The following is a 6,305-nucleotide window of genomic DNA, read 5'->3' as shown; positions in this document are numbered from 1 at the left end:
TTGTCTTAAAAAATGATTTTTCTTAAAATTGTTTTTAAAAGACGTTTTTAGGTATTCGACCTACCTAACTCAAAGGTTGATGGCAACTCTTTTCAATTTAATTCAAATTAATCCAAATCACCAAATTTTCCAAAATTCAAGTCGTAACTGGTTTTTAAACAATTAAACGATTGTCCCGCCGGAAAACGGTTACGACACATTGCATCAAAATTCGATGAGGAATGTTATATAGTTTTTTTATTTATTAATTTGAGTTATTATAAGTGTCGAAGCGATTTTTAACTGCGGGGGGAGCGATTTTGAAAAACCGCGTCATTTTTAATTATTCTCTTTAGGATTGAATTTTAATTAAAAACAATGTGATTTTAGAAAACCTCTCGTTTCAAAAATTTGGAAATTCCTTAATGATTAAAACGTATTGTTCGAGGAGTCGCCACCAATCTTTGATTAGGGTGTGATTGGACACCCAAAAACGTTGTCATTTTAAATAAAAATTAATTTTAATTAAAACGACAAATTTACGGTCTACGTTACCAAAATCTGAGTTCGGGAGTCGATTACGTGTGGGGAAGGATTAGCACCCACACAACGCCCTAAATCGGTACCTAGTTGATTAATTAATGTCTTTGCAACGAATTTCACGAGTTCGAGTTTAATTTGATTAATGATCCCTTAAAACCATAATAAATGCAAATTTTATAACATTAAAAAAAAGCAACAAAATAGGTTAAATTAAAATTGCCAAGCCATTAGAAAGATAAAGAATATTCGATTATTTACAAATATTGAGACCAGATCTTTAGGTGAGTTCTAACGATCTTTTCTCAAATAATTTAAATAGCCGAATATTTCTTTTTCTTTCATTCCCAAATTTTAAAGTGATTAATCCAAATTTAATTAGGCGTTACTGGTGGGATATACTTTTAATTTAAAATCGTCAAAGCGGATATCTAATCAGTTAAGACAACCACTTTAAACAATTTTAAATTAAAAAGATATTACCCTTAATTAAATTATGTAAATACATCGAGTTATGCACACGAGGTTAACATACGATATTAAAAATTATCTAATTAATAAATAATATATGAAAAACTAACATGCACTAACATTACTTAACATATTAATATGTAACATACTAATGGGACTTAAATATGAAAAAATAAAAACATAACATACCAAACTATACATGTTACACTAACAACCAAATCACATTAAACCGAACTTTAATATTCAAAATATAAACAAAATAATCATTGAAATGAACATACGAGTAGTACACATAGTAAACAATAAAACCAGAATAAAACAAATCATCACCATAATGGACTAAAATTATAATAAACCCTAAACATACATAGGACTAAAAAGAAACATGCAAAACATTCAAAAGTTAAATGTCTAAAGTAACAAAAGCTAAATGACACAACATTTGGGACTGAAATTAAATACGCATAAAACTATGAAGATCAGATTTAAAAATGATAAGATACTATATTCATGGATTAAAATGAACTAAACCGAATAAATGCATGACTAACTATGAAATAAATCCACAATTACATGCTAGGCCAAAATGTAGATTTACAAAACCGTATAGCAAATGTACAAACAAAGAATAATTCAAAACAACTATGTTCAAGGACTAAAATAGAATTTGTAAAAACTTGAAAACCAAATGTGAAAACGAAAGAAAATGCATACCCTATCATTCAGGACTAAAATAAAATGTACATGAAAGATGAAGTCCAAATTACGAAACAAACAGAACTCGATTGGGACCAAAATGGAAATCAATGGCAAATGTATAGTGACCTTAAAGCAATTAACCCTAAAAACCTAATATAAAACTAACTTTAGACTAAACCTAACCTTCATTTGCCTATTCTCTTCTTCCACGCAGAACGGCGCTACTCTCATCTACAACTCACCCATCTCCCTCGTTCATCCTCGCCGGTTCGACCGAGAGCCACAAGGGCTCGTCCTACGCCGACGGTAGGCCACCAATGGTGTTGGCCCTGGAAACTAGTCCTAAACCAAACTCAACACCTCAATCTTTCCTCTCTCGTCGATACCCTTCACAGCTTCCCATCTCCCTCGTTCGCAAGCCACGGCCGAGACTTCAACTCTCCACCTTGTTTTTACAGCAGCTGCTTACCTCTCCGGCGACGGACACTACACCAGCTGGGACTTGGCAACACAAGGTAAGTTGGATCGAAACTATTGTTCACTCTTTTTATTTTGAACAACCTCGGCCTAGAAACTAACCCCTAGCCCACATGCAAGGTTCTAATCGACCTAAGGACATGACCCTCGACTTTTCGCCGACCATAATGCCAGGAATGGTCCTCGTTCCTAAGGTAAACAGATCACTCTCTTTCTATTTTGTTTCTTCTCTTTCTTTGTTTTGAACACACATACACACATAAAAAAAGGAAAACGAAAATAAATCGAAAGAATACCTTGAATCTCAACTTGTATCTCTATTGCTTTCTCAATTTTTTTGAATACAATGGTGAAATTCATGCTACAATATTCTTTCCATTCATTATTCGAAAAGTGAGTGGAAATCTCTTTTGTTTACTCTTTTTTTTTTCTGAAAACCGAGACCCTTGTTGTTGATAACCTTCCCTACTGTTGTGAATCTTTGTTCTGTTCTTGATGGCTGATGGAACCCCCTGTGTTACTGTTTTTTTTTTCTTGCTATCGGTTACCGATTTTGTTCTCGCCCCTCTGTTTGTTGTCTGTATCTTTTTTTTCCGTTGTGATCTCCGGTTGTTCACTGCTCTCTTCTGCTTTAACCCCTTGTTGTTCCTCGTTCCTCGCGTGTTGTAGGTCACGGGTGATGGGGAGCCGAGCTTGTCTGCTCGGGTATGGTCCTGGCAGGAGCTTCTGGGAGTCTCGTTCAGTGGAGCCTGGGCACAGGGTCTTCACGTGTGATGCTCGGTTGCAGTGCTTCACATGGGTGCACAAGTATGTGGGAGCCGAGGAATGCTCGGGCTTGGTGCTCGGATGGGCAGAGGAGCCTCACGTGGGGCTGCTGGTGACCTGTGCAAACAGATCCGGGTTGGGTACTGCTTGTGGAAACCGAGCTGCTCGGTCATAATGCTGGCAGGGTGATGTCCGGTCAAGCATGGGCTTTCTTGGGAGGCATGATCTGCTGCAGTGGATGAGTGCTTCACATTGGGTGCACGTGGAAGGAGTCTGCTGTTGGGTGTCTCCTTCACGTGGGCAGCAATAGCACCGTGTTAGAGCTGGAAATGGTGCCAAATGGGTCGAGTCTGGTGTAATGGGTTTTCATTTTGAGACTGCTGTTGGACTTGAATCTCGAACTTTCATTTAATTTGGCTTGTAATTGGACTTCAAAGACATAAATGGTCTTTAGACACTTAAATTTGTATTTGGGATTAAATTTCAAATTGTGCCTTAATTTCCAAAACGAACCTATACGACTTAGTCCAATTAAACACCTCAAGCTTTCAAACGTAAACTTCCGTGATTTATCTTTTGAAATAATTCATCATCAAGCACAAACATCTTCAACTTAATTCTCGATCGTCTTCAAATGAATTTAAATGGCCCGGACAAAATTAGGGTATTACAGCTGCCCCTCTTTGCTTGTTGTTGTGAACACAAGAACGTGGCAAAGACAAAAAATAACCTAATTTTGTCTGACCGCACCGTCTATTTCTCTTCTTTAGTCTTATTCTTGACTTTCGCCTCTATCTCACGTGCACAAACCCGAGAATATTCGACCCTTTTTTTTTCTTTTTTTTTCCGATGGTTTGCTCCAACATTCTTCTAAGAAAGCTTAAAATGGCTCGGACGACTCATATTGTACTTGGGTGTTTTTGTCCAATTCCCTCTTCTTACTTCAAAATTTGATGAGGGATATGCTCCACTCCTCCCCCGGGGTGAGACTTGAAAAATCCTTGGAAAACACGTTCACTCCCTATTCCTTCATGGAGTGGAAACTCGTACAATCTTTTGCCTACGGGTTCGCTCCCTCTTTCTTCAGGGAGTATAGAACTCGAAAATCTTTTGAAAACGTGTCTGCTCCTTATTCCTTCAGAGAGTATGAGACTCGAACAATCTTCAACAATCGGGTCTACTCCCTATTTCTCCAGAGAGTATAAGACTCACAATCTTCATCAATCGCGTCTGCCCCCTATTTCTTCAGAGAGTATAAGACTCGAAAAATCTTCAACTATCGTGTCTCCCCCCTATATCTTCAGAGAGTATAAGACCCACAATCTTCATCAATTGCGTCTACTCCCTATTTCTCTAGGGATTATGGAACTCGAACATCTTCTTCTTACAGGTTCGCTCCCTCTTTCTTTCAGGAAGTATAGAACTCGAATGATCTTCTGAAAACGGGCTCGCTCCCTCTTTCTTCAGGGAGTATAGAACTCGAAGATCTTCAAACGGGTTCGCTCCCTCTCTCTCTAGGGAGTATGGAACTCAAATAATCTTCAAGTGGGTTCGCTCCCTCTTTCTTTAGGGAGTATAGAACTCGAACATCTCTTCACGGGTTCGCTCCCTCTTTCTCTAGGGAGTATGGAACTCAGACATCTCTTCAAACGGGTTCGCTCCTTCTTTCTTTAAGGAGTATAGAACTCGTATATCTTCATTTGCTTCACTACTTTATTGTGAAGGCTTGAGTTTGATTTGCTTCAAAGGTCGAACCTGAAAATCAAACATTATCAATCATTAATGTATGCTTGAAGATTCGAAAAACATTATACTCAAAAATTTAGAATTTAAGAGAATCTTTTCGAAATCATTTCTCTTGTGAGAGCTTGTCTCGCCGCAATTGAATACGAGAGTCTTCCTTGACTTGACTGCCATTTGAACCTCTCCCTTTATGGGACCTTGAATCGGTTAATGACTCCTCGCGCGCGTTTCCTTTTAATCACTTGATCAGCTTCTTTGTACTCGAAAACTTTTTCTTTTTCTCCTACATCTGATGGTCGGATGGTTTGTTCCAACACTCTTCTGAGAAGGCTTAAAATGGATCTGCTTCACTACTTTTTGGTGAAGACTTCAGATGGTTTGCTTCACTACTCTCTGGTGAAGACTTATGATGGTTTGCTTCACTATTCTCCGGTGAAGGCTTCAGATTGATTGCTTCACTATTCTCCGGTGAAGGCTTCAGATGGTTTGCTTCACTATTCTCCGGTGAAGGCTTAGGATTGACTTTTCTCCAATCTCATGTGTACAAGTCTTTCTCATACACGAAAATCTTCGTTTTCTTCTACATCTGATGGTCTTCACTTCAAGGCAATGCTTCTTCTGTGGATTAGACCTCTCTGTTCTTCAGGGTATGCCTCTTTAAACACTTTGCATTTGAGGTTTAAAATCTTCCTTTCGATCATTGGGATTTTAACATTATGCATCTTCTCTTTGCGCCGGAAGATCTGTCAAAATCATGTATTTATGCAAGAAACACGAATGCAATTCAATGTATCAGTGTAATGCATTTTCTTTTATGCAAATGATGCTTTCATGAATGCATAAATGTCGATTTAATCTTCATTTGCCTTCAAAGTGGCGAACTCAGTCTTCTTCTTCTGGATCATTCTTTCTATGGTCTGCTTATATACTCGTGGAGCAACTCATAGTTTTCAACTTGCATCTTTGAAGAGCCATCTGATCTTCTTTTATCTTCTTGTCATCTTTGTTTTCTGTATTCATTTTGGAGAAAGTGTTTTCTCTCTCGACTTCTTGCTATGGTCAGAAGCATGATTGTGTTGCCCCATTTCTGCCATTGGCTCAATTATACTTTCAGAGTTGTTCTTCCAGGACTCTGCCATTGATCGATACTCAGTTGACTTGCTTTACAAGGTAAGCTCAGCTCAAATTCACGGTCTCCCCCTGACACTTCAAGTTGCGAGACTCATTCTCAATAATTTCTTGGTCTGAATCTTTTCATCTCAACATGACGTGGGTTTGGTCTCGCCCCAACATTATCTTACACTGGTAAGGGCCTTCAAAATGCCCCATCACCTCAAATTGTGAGGCTCATTCTTTATGCCTCCTTGGTCTGAATCTTTTCATCTCAACATGACGTGGGTTCAGTCATGCCCCAACATTATCTTATACTGGTACGGGCATCAAAATGCCCCAACACCTCAAATTGTAAGGCTCATTCTTAATACATCCTTGGTCTGAATCTTGTCTTCTCAACATGATGTGGGTTCAGTCGCGCCCCAACATATCACAACTTGAATGTTCTCATTCTGGTGTCACTACACAGTAGTGTTGTCAAATAGTTTGAGGGCATTTCTTCGTGCTACTTAAGAAGT

This window comes from Hibiscus syriacus, unplaced genomic scaffold (assembly GCF_006381635.1).
Source record: "Hibiscus syriacus cultivar Baekdansim isolate YM2019G1 unplaced genomic scaffold, ASM638163v2 tig00004072_pilon, whole genome shotgun sequence".
NCBI lineage: Eukaryota > Viridiplantae > Streptophyta > Magnoliopsida > Malvales > Malvaceae > Hibiscus > Hibiscus syriacus.
Note: the sequence above shows the minus strand (reverse complement) of the source record.